A 19,024-nucleotide genomic window follows, 5' to 3' on the forward strand; every position below is an offset into this window, starting at 1 on the left:
CCATCGTTTGTCTATTAGAACGGCAATCCAAACAGGTACTACTGACAAGCCTGTAGCTCGACATTACCTACAAAGAGGACATCAAGTTGCGAACTTGAAATGTAGGTTAATTGACTGGGTTCCACCACTACCACACAGGGGGGACCGTACTCTAGCCTTACGTAAACGTGAGAGTTTCTGGATTTCGCACCTTAATACAGTTTCACCCAAAGGCCTAAACGAGCATTTGGCTATGAATGCCTTCTTGTGAATTAGATTCTTACGAGTGATTCACCTGTAATGGCCTGAGTATAGGGTTACTCTCTGGTATTCTGTGTTGATGTGGTGTATTATACTGACCGTGTATTTTTAGCCACTGGCGGCACAACACGGGTCATATCTAAATAATACTAATTATTATGTATTTGACATTTATATACCATCTGAGAAATTAGTAGGACAGAGAGATGTCTAATATATTTAGAATGTACACTAGAGGTTTATGTTAAATGTACTGTGCTGTGCCCTATAAGTTGTGTATATTTTATATCTCGCATAAATTTTGTATTGTTTTTCTTATTTTTTTGTCTGTTTTGACTTCTAGGTCCCAAATATTCATTTTCAGTATCCGTCTCTGACCGTAGTCACCCTGAGTGTGATAAGATCCTATATGGTCCCAGTATTAACAGTTAGTATCTATGGGGCATTGTGCAGCATTCATCTATTAGCCTATTAGCATGTTCTTCCCATGACGGTCCTGTCACATCCTTTATTATTTTTTATTTATTACTATCATCCAGAGCGTAGTTTTTTCAGTGTAGCGGAGTGGAACGCAGATGACCTCCGGTATCCTGGCGCTGGAACGCATATTAAATGATGCCCCCAGATGTATGGCAGGCGCATGTCTCGAGTGTTTACTCAACCATGGTGTGTATGTGGTCAGCCTTGCGCTGTCTGTCAGTGCTATTTGTGACTATTTTGAGCCCTAACGGCTTCCGTTGGAGTGGACACCGGATTGCATTGTACTTCCGGCTTCCGGGAGTTGGAACACAATGCGTTTCACGGACATCGCGACTAGCTTATTTAGTGGTTTGTTCTGTGTTTGACACTTTATTTTGTACGCTCCTTGGCAGACACGGTTATGTAGGAGGTTGTTTTTGTTTGGTTGCGCAGGGTACCTTCATTATATTACAGATGAGCATGGGGTAGGTCCCCCTTCGTGTACACACTGCATACTTCCTGTTAGGGGGTATATAAGGTCACTACACCAGCTTTCTGGTGGTGTGGCTGTAGAGGTTGTGTGGGTTAGACTTGATCCCCAGAGGTGAGTACTGAATTATTTTTCTGGTTAGGAAGTAGATTCACCTAGGCTCCTATTTGATTGTTACATGAGTTTATGGTATTTTTTCAACAGTGATTATCTCGGTTGTCTGAGTTGCTCTATGACTGAGAGTTTAAGTAACTACATGTGTGAGTATTACAGTTTGTGAATATTTATGGGTGGCCATTTTATACATATGTATATATGTATGTGTATATGCAGGTGTATGTATATATATATGTGTGTGTGTATATAAATATATATATATATATATATATATATATATATATATTTTTTTTTTTTATTCATTACTGCAGAATCTTCATTTGGCCGTTGAATTATAAGCCATACAGCCATGATACTGTCTGAATACGACATATTGATTTTTCTGAGTAAGTGCATGATACTAGTGACACCGCGGTGTTGTTATTTAGCTGCACTATATTCAGTGTTTTGAACATTTTATATCAGTCCATGGTGTTGTACACACATGGTGTTGTTGTCTGTTCACAGTGATTTCGGACAGAGATGTGGTATTGTTCCTTCTGACCCTCACTGGGTGCGAATTGAGTTTTGTTGTAAGAAGTTTTGGGGCCTGGTAGTCAATTTATGTTTTTGTTTTTGTTCTTGTATTTATACTTATTTTTATTCTTTTGTTTGTTTTTTGTAGTAATCAATATGTGATGCTTTCAAAATATTTTGTATAAATGGAAGCTTGTTTTGATAAAGATCCTAAATTGAGGATCGAAACGTCGACCACAACAAGCCTGATATCGACTGAAATAAAGTTATTGTGAAAAATTGAAGCTGCTGGAGACCTTTTGATTGGACGAGTGCACCTCCACATTGTTGGACTCTTTATATATATATATATATGTGGACAGGGGATGAGGTAGTGGAGAGCGACCAATGGTGATAATAGATTGCTCAAAGCAGTATATGTATAAAATAATATAAATTTATTGTAGTGGAACGTACTATACAAAATACTATTTAAAAAGACATGATAAAAATATATAGGTTCATAAAAAGAGTGTGTATATATGGCCCATATAAAAACAGTGAGGTAAAAGAAAATTAAACTAAAACTTCTGCTTAAAAAATTTTTGGGTAATAAAAGGAGAAAAACATGGTAACATAAAAACTATGTGTTATCTAGAAACCTAAAAGTATCACTCCAAAATAGGAGGTACTGGATAGGTTAAAAAAAGCACATAGGAATATACGTTTTTAAAAACCTATTTTTTAAAAGTAGAGGAATCAGAAATCAGAAAAATAGCTTAGCTTTGTGGTGAGGTTAGATCAAGGAGTAGCACCCAACGCGTTTCGTCCTATTTGGACTTCATCAAGGGGTGATTAGACTAGAGACAGACCTTACTTATATACCAAGTATGACAGGAAGTGATGTGAATCTCACTTCCTGTGATCAATTAACATGACTTATTGAATTGCTATAAATAATATGTATTGTCATACTGTATTCAATGCAGTTATTTTGGTTTAGGCTATGGCAAAGAAAACGGGTCTAAATATGTTGTTAGAAACAGCTGAAATAGATTAAAAAACGCTCAGAGCCGCCGACTTCCGGTCCGGGCTCTGCGTGACGTCATATCCGCCCCTCTTCCGGTGTCCGGCGCTTCGTACTGCGCCTGTGTAGTTTCTATGCGGCGGAAGTTCACTGCATCTGTTTATGTTCTCCGGGGCGGTTGCCTGGATACCCAGCAGACGTGTTCAATGGCAAAGTTAGAATCTCTCGTCCGCCATTTTGCTGAAGTCTGAGTACATAGTAAACCAATGTTTATGGCGGACATGTTTAAATCCATGGATTGTTTTCTTTTTTTCTCTGTTTATTCAGATTGGATTCGGAATTTGTTCAGCTCCGGATTATATAAAAGATAGAGGAAGGATCGATTCAGTATAATCGGGCATTATATATAAATGTAAACAACAAAATTGCTGGATTACAATTACATGAAAGAATAAATAATAAAAGAGTGAATTACGAGAATTGGGGATTTACAATAGATAACCCATTACACATATAAGACATTAATGGGAAGGAGGATACTCTATATATGTTTTTATACATATATACTAGGGAAATATATTACTGAAAATAAAATCTCTATAAATGTGCTGAAGTGGATAAAATACACATAAAAGATATTGTATATTTTTATATATAAGAATAATATACACATTTAGTAGGTCATTCATAAATTGTTCCATCATGTGTTTACAACACCCAGTCTTCCAAGTCGGTCTCCCATCCTTGTACTAGCCGAGCCCAGCCTTGCTTAGCTTCCAAGATCGGACGGTATTGGGCGTTTCCAGGCTGGTATGATTGTAATAGTAATGTGGAGATATAGGGATAGATCTTTTATGTGAATATCAGACTGATAACGAGAGTTAATTAATGTTTTTATAATTTTAATGGGGATACCTGACTTAGAGATAATGTGGTAAGAGAGACATATATCAAAACATAAGGATATGGATAGGAATATTTCTGGGTTTTGAGGATTCCTTATGCAATCATTTCTTACAGCACCTGATCTCCCCTGGCGGTCACCCATCCAGGTACTGGTCAGGCCCAACACTGCTTTGCTTCCAAGATCGGCCGGATTTGGGCGTATCCAGTGTGGTATGGCTGTAACGAGGATGCAGAGTTTTTCTTGCAAACCCAGGACGAATGGGGGAGAGGTTGGAATGGGGATAGTGCGAAGAATATGTAGCTTACATTACAGGAAGGGTGCTATTTCGTATCCTTCGTTGAGGCCATCTGGGTGGAGAGTGTTCAATTCGTAGATCCAGAACATTTCCCTTCTTGAAAGGAGGTTGGAAAGGTCACCCCCTCTTTCTCCCAATGATACCAATTCGATGCCTTTAAAGGTTAATGTCTCTGGATCCGAGTTGTGGCATTGATGGAAATGTCTTGATACTGCGTGCGTGAGGATTTTGTTCTTTATATTCCTAACGTGTTCTTGAATGCGAAGTTTCAGGATTCTTTTGGTTTTGCCAATGTACTTTAGACCACAGGGACATTCCAGGAGATATATTATGGATGATGCGTTACAGTTGATGAACTGTTTGATTCGATATTCCTTCTTGGTGTTGGTGTTATTGAAGGTTTTCCTGTTATGGTGAAGATACTTGCAAATGTTGCACTTTCCACACTTAAAACTGCCCACACATTTCGGCATCGGATTCCTAACTTCAGGGTTTCTTAGCATGCTGGGTGCCACCAAATCCTTCAAGCTTTGTGATTTTCGGAACACTAATTTGGGTTCTTTGGTAAGGTAATCCTTTAAAATGGGGTCCATGAGTAAGATATGCAAATGTTTTTTGAGTGTTTGTTGGATGAATTTTTCATGTCTGCTATATGTCGTGATGTAGATTTCCAATTGTTGATCTCTTTCTTCCTTTTTCTTACAGTTACGTGATATTCTATTAAACTGCAAGGAGAGATTCAAAGAAAAGGGTTACCCCGCACAACTTCTGGAAGGAGCTATGGCTAGAACAAAAGAATTGGAAAGGGGCGAACTTCTGCAGTATAAAGCTAAGGAAAATAAAGAAGACAATGTCAAGTTCATCACGACATATAGCAGACATGAAAAATTCATCCAACAAACACTCAAAAAACATTGGCATATCTTACTCATGGACCCCATTTTAAAGGATTACCTTACCAAAGAACCCAAATTAGTGTTCCGAAAATAACAAAGCTTGAAGGATTTGGTGGCACCCAGCATGCTAAGAAACCCTGAAGTTAGGAATCCGATGCCGAAATGTGTGGGCAGTTTTAAGTGTGGAAAGTGCAACATTTGCAAGTATCTTCACCATAACAGGAAAACCTTCAATAACACCAACACCAAGAAGGAATATCGAATCAAACAGTTCATCAACTGTAACGCATCATCCATAATATATCTCCTGGAATGTCCCTGTGGTCTAAAGTACATTGGCAAAACCAAAAGAATCCTGAAACTTCGCATTCAAGAACACGTTAGGAATATAAAGAACAAAATCCTCACGCACGCAGTATCAAGACATTTCCATCAATGCCACAACTCGGATCCAGAGACATTAACCTTTAAAGGCATCGAATTGGTATCATTGGGAGAAAGAGGGGGTGACCTTTCCAACCTCCTTTCAAGAAGGGAAATGTTCTGGATCTACGAATTGAACACTCTCCACCCAGATGGCCTCAACGAAGGATACGAAATAGCACCCTTCCTGTAATGTAAGCTACATATTCTTCGCACTATCCCCATTCCAACCTCTCCCCCATTCGTCCTGGGTTTGCAAGAAAAACTCTGCATCCTCGTTACAGCCATACCACACTGGATACGCCCAAATCCGGCCGATCTTGGAAGCAAAGCAGTGTTGGGCCTGACCAGTACCTGGATGGGTGACCGCCAGGGGAGATCAGGTGCTGTAAGAAATGATTGCATAAGGAATCCTCAAAACCCAGAAATATTCCTATCCATATCCTTATGTTTTGATATATGTCTCTCTTACCACATTATCTCTAAGTCAGGTATCCCCATTAAAATTATAAAAACATTAATTAACTCTCGTTATCAGTCTGATATTCACATAAAAGATCTATCCCTATATCTCCACATTACTATTACAATCATACCAGCCTGGAAACGCCCAATACCGTCCGATCTTGGAAGCTAAGCAAGGCTGGGCTCGGCTAGTACAAGGATGGGAGACCGACTTGGAAGACTGGGTGTTGTAAACACATGATGGAACAATTTATGAATGACCTACTAAATGTGTATATTATTCTTATATATAAAAATATACAATATCTTTTATGTGTATTTTATCCACTTCAGCACATTTATAGAGATTTTATTTTCAGTAATATATTTCCCTAGTATATATGTATAAAAACATATATAGAGTATCCTCCTTCCCATTAATGTCTTATATGTGTAATGGGTTATCTATTGTAAATCCCCAATTCTCGTAATTCACTCTTTTATTATTTATTCTTTCATGTAATTGTAATCCAGCAATTTTGTTGTTTACATTTATATATAATGCCCGATTATACTGAATCGATCCTTCCTCTATCTTTTATATAATCCGGAGCTGAACAAATTCCGAATCCAATCTGAATAAACAGAGAAAAAAAGAAAACAATCCATGGATTTAAACATGTCCGCCATAAACATTGGTTTACTATGTACTCAGACTTCAGCAAAATGGCGGACGAGAGATTCTAACTTTGCCATTGAACACGTCTGCTGGGTATCCAGGCAACCGCCCCGGAGAACATAAACAGATGCAGTGAACTTCCGCCGCATAGAAACTACACAGGCGCAGTACGAAGCGCCGGACACCGGAAGAGGGGCGGATATGACGTCACGCAGAGCCCGGACCGGAAGTCGGCGGCTCTGAGCGTTTTTTAATCTATTTCAGCTGTTTCTAACAACATATTTAGACCCGTTTTCTTTGCCATAGCCTAAACCAAAATAACTGCATTGAATACAGTATGACAATACATATTATTTATAGCAATTCAATAAGTCATGTTAATTGATCACAGGAAGTGAGATTCACATCACTTCCTGTCATACTTGGTATATAAGTAAGGTCTGTCTCTAGTCTAATCACCCCTTGATGAAGTCCAAATAGGACGAAACGCGTTGGGTGCTACTCCTTGATCTAACCTCACCACAAAGCTAAGCTATTTTTCTGATTTCTGATTCCTCTACTTTTAAAAAATAGGTTTTTAAAAACGTATATTCCTATGTGCTTTTTTTAACCTATCCAGTACCTCCTATTTTGGAGTGATACTTTTAGGTTTCTAGATAACACATAGTTTTTATGTTACCATGTTTTTCTCCTTTTATTACCCAAAAATTTTTTAAGCAGAAGTTTTAGTTTAATTTTCTTTTACCTCACTGTTTTTATATGGGCCATATATACACACTCTTTTTATGAACCTATATATTTTTATCATGTCTTTTTAAATAGTATTTTGTATAGTACGTTCCACTACAATAAATTTATATTATTTTATACATATACTGCTTTGAGCAATCTATTAGCACCATTGGTCGCTCTCCACTACCTCATCCCCTGTCCACATAACCATTTTTCTATAGGTAATCATACCAATACCTATAATTATTTGGGGTAAATGAGCTGACGCCCTGATATATAAAAGAGGGAGTGCAAATGCAATAAGCAGTCTTTGTACACTATTTGTAGAGTTCCCATTTTAGTTGTCACACTTAAGATACTGCATCCGTGGCGCTGATATCTCTCCAGTACACAATATATATATATATATATATATATATATATATATATATATAAGTCCAGTCAAAGAATGGCACTCAGAGACAGCAGCAGGCCAATGCATATATTAATGTCAACGATAGTTTCGGAGCTCAAAGCTCCGTCGTCAGGACAAATACAGTGGCAGTGTAACAACCAACATACAAACATTTACCCCCCTAAATACCTTAGAAACACCTGGTGCCGCTGCCCGCCGCGTCCACGCCCGCGTCTCACTCCCGGGTATATTTCCACCACCTCACTTTCGCTCCTGGCGTCAGCCGTTGTCTAGGGAACCAGTCCATGCGTTCCACCTAGCCTCCATCTGCGTTCCAGGACCAGGAAGGGACGGACCTTAACCATACGGGGGGAGGAAGGGCTGAAAAACAAAACGGCAGAGACTTTAGCACATAAAACAAAAAAACAACAGACACAAAACACTATACATAATGAATAAAAACAACAGAAGTTAATCAAAACTATTCAAGAAAGAATACAATACTAGACACCCCTCAACAGTACCCATTAAATTAGCGAATTCCAATTAATTTTTTCATTGAGACCACCTGGGGCACTAGTACCAAGCCTAGTGATCCACCTAGCTTCTTTAAGTAAGAGCTGTTTGGCTCTATCGCCTCCCCTAATGGTTAATGGCACGTGATCAATCATGAAATACCGAAGTGAATCGAGAGTATGGCCTGCACCTTTAAAATGTTTCGCCACCGGCTGGTCTATAGATTTACCCTCTAGGATAAGCTTAATGGTTGATCTATGTGCCGCCATGCGTTCAGAAAATTTGCGAATAGTTTGACCCACATAAAATAAACCACATGGACACACAATGACATATACCACAAAAGAAGTAGAACAGGTCAGCACAAAACTAATATCATAGTTCTTATTAACATAGGGGTGATTGAATGTTTTACAGTTAAGCATGTATTTGCAAGTGGCGCAGCCGCTACACTTATAACAGCCAGGCAATTTGTAATAAACATTCGGGTTTCTCAAAACACCCATACCAGTAATATCTGTTCTTACGACTCTATCTCTGATGTTTCTTCCACGACGGAAGGACATTAACGGAGTAGATTTATGAAATACTTTGAGGTCGGGGTCAGATGTCACAATGGGCCACAAGGCCTTAGTGGCTCTACTAACTCCAAAACTAGAGGATGTAAAATCACTGGGAAATGGTATCCTTTTTTTTATATGCTTGGTGGTTGGATTAAGTAAGGACTCCCGGGACATCCCCAACACTTCTTCTTTTTGAGCTAACAGTATATTAGGGTCATACCCACGGGCAGAAAAGTTGGAAACTAATGCATCCAACTCATCAGGTATCTTTGATGGTTTAGAAGCAATACGTGCTACTCTCATCATCTGAGAGCACGGGAGACCCTTCTTAAGGGGTTCTGGATGGTGGCTAGACGCCAATAGTAGGGTATTACGATCCGTAGGTTTATGAAAAACCTCAGTGGACACCTGTCCATTCACAAGCTGGATGTTAACATCCAGAAAATTTATTTCTGAAGTACTGAACGTGTACGTAAATTTAATGGAAGACTCAGAGCCATTGATTTCATTCATGATGTTAACTAAAGCATCCTGACCCCCACCCCACAACAGAAAAATATCATCAATATAGCAACAAAACATGAAGATATTGCCACTTATATCAGGATTATCAAAGAAAATTTTGCGTTCTTGCTCGAACATGAAGATGTTAGCATACGACGGGGCCACAGGGGACCCCATCGCACATCCTCTGCGCTGCAGAAAAAAGGAACCATCAAATAAAACATTGGGGTATATTTACTAAAATTCGTATTTTTCCGAATGAGGTTAAAGTTCAAACACGAATGACATCGAAAGTGTAAAATTGCAACTTTTTGAATTTTTTACGACTAATTTACTAAGCTGTCGTATTCTGCATGTTCGTATTTTCCGATGTCGATGTCATTCCTATTTTTTGGCAGTGTTTTAAGGGAGTGAATTGTAAAACACTGCCGACATTAACACAATGAATCACGACCGGATCTGTGAGATCCGTGCTGGGCTTCATTGTGCACCTTTCGTAAAAAAAAGAACATTGTTAAAAATAAAAATAAAAATGAGTGGGGTCCCCCCTCCTAAACATAACCAGCCTCGGGCTCTTTGAGTCGGTCCTGGTTGAAAAAATATGGGGGAAAAAATGACAGGGGTTCCCCCATATTTAATCAACCAGCACCGGGCTCTGCGCCTGGTCCTGGTTCCAAAAATACGGGGGACAAAAAGCGTAGGGGTCCCCCATATTTTTGAAACCAGCATCGGGCTCCACTAGCCAGGTACATAATGCCACAGCCGGGGGACACTTTTATATTGGTCCCTGTGGCCCTGGCATTACATACCCAACTAGTCACCCCTGGCCGGGGTACCCTGGAGGAGTGGGAACCCCTTAAATCAAGGGGTCCCCCCTCCAGCCACCCAAGGGCCAGGGGTGAAGCCCGAGGCTGTCCCCCCATCCAAGGGCGGTGGATGGGGGGCTGATAGCCTTTTTGTAAAAATGTGAATATTGTTTTTAGTAGCAGTACTACAAGTCCCAGCAAGCCTCCCCCGCAAGCTGGTACTTGGAGACCTACAAGTACCAGCATGCGGTGGAAAACCAGGCCCGCTGGTACCTGTAGTACTACTACTAAAAAAATACCCCAATAAAAACAGGAGACACACACCTTGAAAGTATAAGTTTATTACATACATGCACACCTCCAAACATACATACTTACCTATGTTCACACGAGGGTCGGTCCTCTACTCCATGTAGAATCCATGGGGTACCTGTGGAAAAAATTATACTCACATAATCCAGTGTAGATCGGTCCTCTTCTGTTCTTTGTATAATCCACGCACTTTGCAAAATAAAAAAACGAACACCCGACCACGCACTGAAAGGGGCCCCATGTTTTCACATGGGACCCCTTTCCCCGACTGCCAGGACCCCCCCTGACTCATGTCTAAGAGGGTTTCTCCAGCCAATCAGGGAGCGCCACGTCGTGGAACCCTCCTGATTGGCTGTGAGCTCCTGTAGTGTCTGTCAGGCAGCACACGGCAGTGATACAATGTAGCGCCTATGCGCTCCATTGTATCCAATGGTGGGAACTTTGTGGTCAGCGGTGAGGTTAGTTTCGGTCAACCGCTGAACACAAAGTTCCCACCATTGGTTACAATGGAGCGCATAGGCGCTACATTGTATCACTGCCGTGTGCTGCCTTACAGACACTACAGGAGCACACAGCAAATCAGGAGGGTGCCACAACGTGGCGCTCCCTGATTGGCTGAAGGAACCCTCTTAGACATGAGTCAGGGGGGGGGTCCTGGCAGTCGGGGAAAGGGGTCCCATGTGAAAATATGGGGCCCCTTTCAGTGCGTGGTCGGGTGTTCATTTTTTTATTTTGCAAAGTACGTGGATTATACAAAGAACAGAAGACGACCGATCTACACTGGATTATGTGAGTATAATTTTTTCCACAGGTACCCCATGGATTCTACATGGAGAAGAGGACCGACCCTCGTGTGAACATAGGTAAGTATGTATGTTTGGAGGTGTGCATGTATGTAATAAACTTATACTTTCAAGGTGTGTATCTCCTGTTTTTATTGGGGTATTTTTTTAGTAGTAGTACTACAGGTACCAGCGGGCCCTGTTTTCCACTGCATGCTGGTACTTGTGGTTCTCCAAGTACCAGCTTGCGGGGGAGGCTTGCTGGGACTTGTAGTACTGCTACTAAAAACAATATTGACATTTTTACAAAACGGCTATCAGCCCCCCATCTGCCGCCCTTGGATGGGGGGGGACAGCCTCGGGCTTCACCCCTGGCCCTTGGGTGGCTGGAGGGGGGACCCCTTGATTTAAGGGGTTCCCACTCCTCCAGGGTACCCCGGCCAGTGGTGACTAGTTGGGTATGTAATGCCAGGGCCGCAGGGACCAATATAAAAGTGTCCCCCGGCTGTGGCATTATGTACCTGGCTAGTGGAGCCCGGTGCTGGTTTCAAAAATACGGGGGACCCCTACGCTTTTTGTCCCCCATATTTTTGGAACCAGGACCAGGCGCAGAGCCCGGTGCTGGTTGATTAAATATGGGGGAACCCCCGTCATTTTTTCCCCCATATTTTTTCAACCAGGACCGGCTCAAAGAGCCCGAGGCTGGTTTTGCTTAGGAGGGGGGATCCCACGCATTTTTTCCAGCAAATTTAACACTTTCCCACCCCTTCCCACTGATAAACATGCACGGATCTCATGGATCCGTGCATGCCTATCAGAACACGGTTAAAAAAAGCAGGTCTGTTTTATTTTAGCATTTTTTTACGATTTGTATTTTTTCACGACAGTGGGGTAAATTTACTAAGGTCCCGATTTTGACCGAGATGCCGTTTTTTCATCAAAGTGTCATCTCGGTAATTTACTAAGCAATAATCACGGCAGTGATGAGGGCATTCGTAATTTTTTGGAAGTCCAACAAAAAAATTACGAATGAATACACCATCGGTCAAAACGCGGCTGTTTAACTATGAATCTCGGTAATTTACTAAGAAGTGCAAAGCAAAAGAAAAACAAAACACTGCCGTGAAAAATTACAACTCGTAAAAAAGTGCTTAAAAAAAACAGACCTGCTTTTTTTATTCGTGATTGGATAGGCATGCACGGATCCATGAGATCCGTGCATGTATATCAGTGGGAAGGGGTGGTAAAGTGATTATTTTCTAAAAAAAAATTGCGTGGGGTCCCCCCTCCTAAGCATAACCAGCCTCGGGCTCTTTGAGCCGATCCTGGTTGCAGAAATATGGGGAAAAAAATGACAGGGGTTCCCCAATATTTAAGCAACCAGCATCGGGCTCTGCGCCTGGTCCTGGTTCCAAAAATATGGGGGACAAAAAGAGTAGGGGTGCCCCGTATTTTTAAAACCAGCACCGGGCTCCACTAGCTGGACAGATAATGCCACAGCCGGGGGTCACTTTTATATAGTGCCCTGCGGCCGTGGCATCAAAAATCCAACTAGTCACCCCTGGCCGGGGTACCCTGGGGGAGTGGGGACCCCTTCAATCAAGGGGTCCCCCCCCCAGCCACCCAAGGGCCAGGGGTGAAGCCCGAGGCTGCCCCCCCCCCCATCCAATGGGCTGCGGATGGGGGGGCTGATAGCCTTTTGTGATAATGAAAAGATATTGTTTTTAGTAGCAGTACTACAAGGCCCAGCAAGCCTCCCCCGCATGCTGGTACTTGGAGAACCACAAGTACCAGCATGCGGCGGAAAAACGGGCCCGCTGGTACCTGTAGTACTATTACTAAAAAAATACCCAAATAAACACAAGACACACACACCGTGAAAGTAAAGATTTATTACATACATCCACACAAACATACATACATACTTACCTTATGTTCACACGAGGGTCTGTCCTCTTCTCCAGTAGAATCCAAGGGGTACCTGTTGAATAAATTCTACTCACCAGATCCCGGGTCCCCGGGGCAACCATTTGTAATCCAGGTACTGGAATAAAATAACAAAACGGAGAGCCGAGCCACGAACTGAAAGGGGCCCCATGTTTTCACATGGGACTCCTTTCCCCGAATGCCAGAAACCCACTCTGACTGATGTCTAAGTGGGTTTCTTCAGCCAATCAGGGAGCGCTACGTTGTAGCACCCTCCTGATCGGCTGTGTGCTCCTGTACTGTCTGACAGGTGGCACACGGCAGTGTTACAATGTAGCGCCTATGCGCTCCATTGTAACCAATGGTGGGAACTTTCTGCCCTGCGGTTGACCTAAAGTGACGTCACCGCTGAGCAGAAAGTTCCCACCATTGGTTACAATGGAGCGCATAGGCGCTACATTGTAACACTGCCGTGTGCCGCCTGTCAGACAGTACAGGAGCACACAGCCGATCAGGAGGGTGCTACAACGTAGCGCTCCCTGATTGGCTGAAGAAACCCACTTAGACATCAGTCAGAGTGGGTTTCTGGCATTCGGGGAAAGGAGTCCCATGTGAAAACATGGGGCCCCTTTCAGTTCGTGGCTCGGCTCTCCGTTTTGTTATTTTATTCAAGTACCTGGATTACAAATGGTTGCCCCGAGGACCCTGGGACCCGGGATCTGGTGAGTAGAATTTATTCAACAGGTACCCCTTGGATTCTACTGGAGAAGAGGACAGACCCTCGTGTGAACATAAGGTAAGTATGTATGTATGTTTGTGTGGATGTATGTAATAAATCTTTACTTTCACGGTGTGTGTGTCTTGTGTTTATTTGGGTATTTTTTTTAGTAATAGTACTACAGGTACCAGCGGGCCCGTTTTTCCGCCGCATGCTGGTACTTGTGGTTCTCCAAGTACCAGCATGCGGGGGAGGCTTGCTGGGACTTGTAGTACTGCTACTAAAAACAATATCTTTTCATTTACAACAAAGGCTATCAGCCCCCCCATCCGCAGCCCATTGGATGGGGGGGGACAGCCTCGGGCTTCACCCCTGGCCCTTGGGTGGCTGGGGGGGGGACCCCTTGATTGAAGGGGTCCCCACTCCCCCAGGGTACCCAGGCCAGGGGTGACTAGTTGGATATTTGATGCCACGGCCGCAGGGCACTATATAAAAGTGACCCCCGGCTGTGGCATTATCTGTCCAGCTAGTGGAGCCCGGTGCTGGTTTTAAAAATACGGGGGACCCCTACTCTTTTTGTCCCCCGTATTTTTGGAACCAGGACCAGGCGCAGAGCCCGATGCTGGTTGCTTAAATATGGGGGAACCCCTGTCAATTTTTTCCCCATATTTTTGCAACCAGGATCGGCTCAAAGAGCCCGAGGCTGGTTATGCTTAGGAGAGGGGACCCCACGCAATTTTTTTTTGGGATTTTACAGTGTTTAATTTAAAAAAAAAAAAAAAAAAATGAACCCCAGCACGGATCACACAGATCCGGCCGAGATTCATTGTAAAAAAGTCGGCAGTGTTTTGCTAATCACTGCCGTAAAAAACAGAAGAAAAAAAAACGAATGACATCGGAAAACCCGAAAAGGCTAAATACGGCAGCTTAGTAAATTAGACGTAATCAATTCAAAAAGTTGCAATTTTACACTGTCGATGTCATTCGTGATTGAACTTTGACCTGAAACGGGAAAATACGAATCTTAGTAAATTTACCCCAGTGTTTGGCTATTGCCGGCAGTGTTTGTGAATTACACTTTTTAGTAAATTACCGAGTTCTAGCAAATAACAGGCGTATTTGACCGATGGTGTATTCATTCGTAATTTTTTTCTTTGAGTTCCAAAAAAATACGAATGCCCTCATCACTGCCGTGATTTGAGTTTAGTAAATTCCCGAGATGACACTTTGAAGAAAAAACACCATCTCGGTCAAAATCGGGAGCTTAGTAAATTTCCCCCATAATTCCGGTTAAGGGTCAAATCAAGTAAGGAAAGAAACAAATCATGATCAAACACACTAGGCGAGAGCTCAGCCTCCAGACATTTTCTCATAGCCAAAAGGCCATAACCATGAGGGATGGACGTATAGAGGCTACAAACGTCCAAACAACAAAGTAAGGTTCCATCAGGGATATTAGACAACGCTTGAAGCTTCTTAAGAAAGGAGGTAGTGTCTTTCAAATAAGTGTCCCGATGGGGAAGCAAGGGTTGCAAAATAGAGTCCAGTAGCTGGGCCACTGAGCGATACAGAGAGTCTGGAGCCGAGATAATTGGGCATCCGGGGGTCTTTCAGAGTTCTTATGTAATTTGGGAAGTGTATATAGAAGAGGGACCATAGGGTACTTGATACTTAAAGCTCTACAGATTTTATCGGGAAGCTTACCCGACACTTTAGCTGTATTCAAAATCCCCTCAAGCTCCTTCTGAAATTGAGAGGTAGGGTCAACCAGCAACTTCTGATACACTTCCCTATCTGCTAACTGGGAGTAGATTTCATCCCTATAGAATTGTAAGTCCAAAACAACAATGGCACCGCCCTTGTCGGCGGGCCTAATCACTATGTCATCATAGGTAGCAAGGGACTTGAAAGCCTGGGTTTCCCTTTTCGACAAGTTAAACTTCATCTTGGCTGGAGCAGCTGTAAATTTCGTAATGGACTCATCTAGTAATCTATTAAATGATTTAAGTGATGCGTTTGAAGACACAGAATCAAATGAGGATCTGGATGTACGTTTCAAAAAATTGGAGAAGATTGAGGAATCACAGGAATCCGGTGAATTTTGAAAAAACTCTTTAAGTCTGAGTTTCCGTGAGAAAGAGTGGAGGTCCTTAGTCCAATTAAAGGCATCATGTAAATTGGTAGGAACAAAACTGAGTCCCTTACTAAGAACTGAGATCTCAGCCTCCTCAAGGTTTTGTTGTGACAAGTTGAGGATCAGCGATGCTGTTTCAATATTACTGCTCTTACCCCTTTGTTTTTGGCCACCCCGGCGGGTGGCAGAGAGGCTGTAGGGTTTGCAACTGCCCGGGTGCGCTACCCTAAAGGGGCACCCCTGCTGCCAGAGCTGTCGTCGCCTTCAGATGCTGCAAATTCACTGTCCGAACTTGAGCGAGGCACATCTCTATCTCTTGCAGAGGATCTTTTATGCCAGGGCCTTCGGGCTCTAGGCTGTTTCCGATATGTATTGGTGGACTCACCCCCAGACAACCACCGGTATACCTGATAGTCCTCATAGTCGGCATCCACAGCCAATTTCTTATTCCTTTTAAACTTCAACAGCTCATTTTTATACTGTTGGCATTGTGACTCCAATTTCCTGATCCAATTCTGTGAAGGGTCATCTTTCAAATTTTTAATATGATCCTTTTCAAATGCCACGATTTTAGATCTCGTAGCAATAAGTTCTTTATTTGCTTCATCAATAACTAAAATCATAAGGTCAAATGCGCATTTATTTATAATCGCCACCCACTTACGCACGAAATCTGGATTATTACGCCCAATAGTGGGGACGTTTTGCACCCGGAACCCTCTGGGGATTTTGTGTTCCCGGAAATACTCAGAGAGAGAGGTCCCATGTAAGAGATAGTCAATTTCTCTATGTTTGAGTCTCCAGATTTGATGGAATAATGTTTAAGCATTACCAGTTGTGTCTGACTCAGTCGGACATTCCTTGAATAGAATCTGATTAATCTCTGTTTGTGTAAAACTAAACGTCTCTCCCAAATCAGAAATCTTCATATTGCGACAACCAGGGGCATCCTGGGGGAGAGATGCTGCAATATCCATGCTATATCAATAGCCTCTAGGATAGCAGAAGGTAAACACTGTATAGATTAACAGCTTCTCAACGCCGTGGGTGCCATGCAACACGTGTTTATATGCAAAGCACAAACATATGAATACAGCAGCAGCTGGCACTCCTAAAAACAGTCAACTTCTTCAGGTGCCAGAACACTCAGTATGTAGAAGTCCAGTCAAAGAACGGCACTCAGAGACAGCAGCAGGTCAATGCATATATTAATGTCAACGATCATTTCGGAGCTCAAAGCTCCGTCATCAGGACAAATACAGTGGCAGTGTAACAACCAACATACAAACATTTACCCCCCTAAATACCTTAGAAACACCTGGTGCCGCTGCCCACCGCGTCCACGCCCGCGTCTCACTCCCAGGTATATTTCCGCCACCTCACTTCCGCTCCTGGCGTCAGCCGTTGTCTAGGGAACCAGTCCATGTGTTCCACCTAGCCTCCATCTGCGTTCCAGGACCAGGAAGGGACGGACCTTAACCACACGGGGGGAGGAAGGGCTGAAAAACAAAACGGCTTCAGCACATAAAACAAAAAAACAACAGACACAAAACACTATACATAATGAATAAAAACAACAGAAGTTAATCAAAACTATTCAAGAAAGAATACAATACTAGACACACCTCAAAAGTACCCATTAAATTAGCGAATTCCAATTAATTTTTTTATTCAGACCACCTGGGGTACAAGTACCAAGCTTAGTGATCCACCTAGCTTATTTAAGTAAGAGCTGTTTGGCTCTATCGCCTCCCCTAAGGGTTAATGGCACGTGATCAATCATGAAATACCGAAGTGAATCGAGAGTATGGCCTGCACCTTATAGATACAGTATAGATACATAATCATATTTAATAAACAAGCCCCAGTCACTTATTATCTGTTTATACCATGCTGAGTCAATATTTGTTTGCGTTGTCTGTTCTTTATTATGTCTACACTTGTTTTGTTGCTATGCAACAGAGATTACGTCACTATGATGTCACTAAACTGCGTCCCTCCGTTTGAATGAACGCAGGGAAGGAAACGCAGTGTTTGTTTGGTTCACCATGGGTATTTAAGTGGTAAGTGTGCACCATTATGTATTATGTTGTTCACTGAATCTTGATAAAAGTGCGTAAGCACTGAATTTAAACCGGGATGTGTTGGTGATGTCAAAGTCAAAAAATATTGTAGTACATACACCACGTACTAACCATACACACATGCCCGCTGTGCGTGCACTTGTTCCACCGTGCGTACACATATCCGCAATTTGCGTATGATCGTTCCCGCGGTCCTGCGCGTGGTGTGGATATTTACGGCGGAGTTTGTGAGCGCATAGAGGGTTATCAAAACATTACATATTTTGTCCAAATAGTGCACATTGTACACACAGCCCCCCTGCACCACATCAGCAAGTATCAACAGTTTAAATGATTCCAGGACTAAGGGATTCGCCTTTGCATGATAGGAAGGGACAGACTAAGGTTATAAGGTGTTTGGTATCCAGCTGTAGGGTATTTTAAGGGAAACATTCTGGTGTTGGTTTGAGGAAGATCACATGTTCCTGAGGATTAGTTAGGTGCAGAAGCAGAATATAGGTTTAAACTGTAGTTACTGTAAATTATGTATGCGGGGGGAATCCAGAGGAGACCACCCACAAGAGCAGTTAAGAAAGACATCGCCCACCTATTCAAACAGATCTATGACCTCTCCTGTACTGTAAATGACCATCCCTGTGTCCAATGGACAAAGAGATTACAGTATCCATTGTGTTATGTTTTGGATGAAGTGAATAAAGAGAGCCTGCAGCAGGCTTGGTCACAGAAGACTCTTAACGCTATCTACCTGATTAGCGGAGGACTGGACCAGGTTGCGCAAGCGAATATTCTCACGTATGTACATTGACTGTAGCCATTTACCCTGTTGTATTGTAGTGTATAAATTGTATTGTTATCCCCTTCCAGATATATATGCTGAGGTGTCGGAGCCCAGTGTATTAACTACAAATCTGTGTTGTGTCCTCTTTTCCCTGCTAGTGTTTAAAGCGTATTACAATACCTAACTGTATAAGGTTTAAGAGTGTATTGATAAGTTGTGTACGCGCTGCGGGTACTTTGTACCGTCAGCGCTGCATAAGGTTTAAGGTGTAACATCATTACAGTGCTTTGCTGCATAAGGTTT

At 42.4% G+C, this 19,024-nt stretch overlaps 4 pseudogenes; 2 read left to right on the forward strand and 2 right to left on the reverse strand.

Annotated features, from left to right (window-relative positions):
- Positions 1-3,533: 3,533 nt before the first annotated feature.
- On the reverse strand, positions 3,534-3,652 carry LOC134946098 (5S ribosomal RNA; annotated as a pseudogene).
- Positions 3,653-3,839: 187 nt separating this feature from the next.
- On the reverse strand, positions 3,840-3,958 carry LOC134947015 (5S ribosomal RNA; annotated as a pseudogene).
- Positions 3,959-5,625: 1,667 nt separating this feature from the next.
- Positions 5,626-5,744, forward strand: LOC134947016 (5S ribosomal RNA; annotated as a pseudogene).
- Positions 5,745-5,931: 187 nt separating this feature from the next.
- Positions 5,932-6,050, forward strand: LOC134946099 (5S ribosomal RNA; annotated as a pseudogene).
- Positions 6,051-19,024: the final 12,974 nt, after the last annotated feature.

The sequence above is a fragment of the Pseudophryne corroboree genome, chromosome 7 (genome assembly GCF_028390025.1).
Source record: "Pseudophryne corroboree isolate aPseCor3 chromosome 7, aPseCor3.hap2, whole genome shotgun sequence".
Taxonomy (NCBI): domain Eukaryota; kingdom Metazoa; phylum Chordata; class Amphibia; order Anura; family Myobatrachidae; genus Pseudophryne; species Pseudophryne corroboree.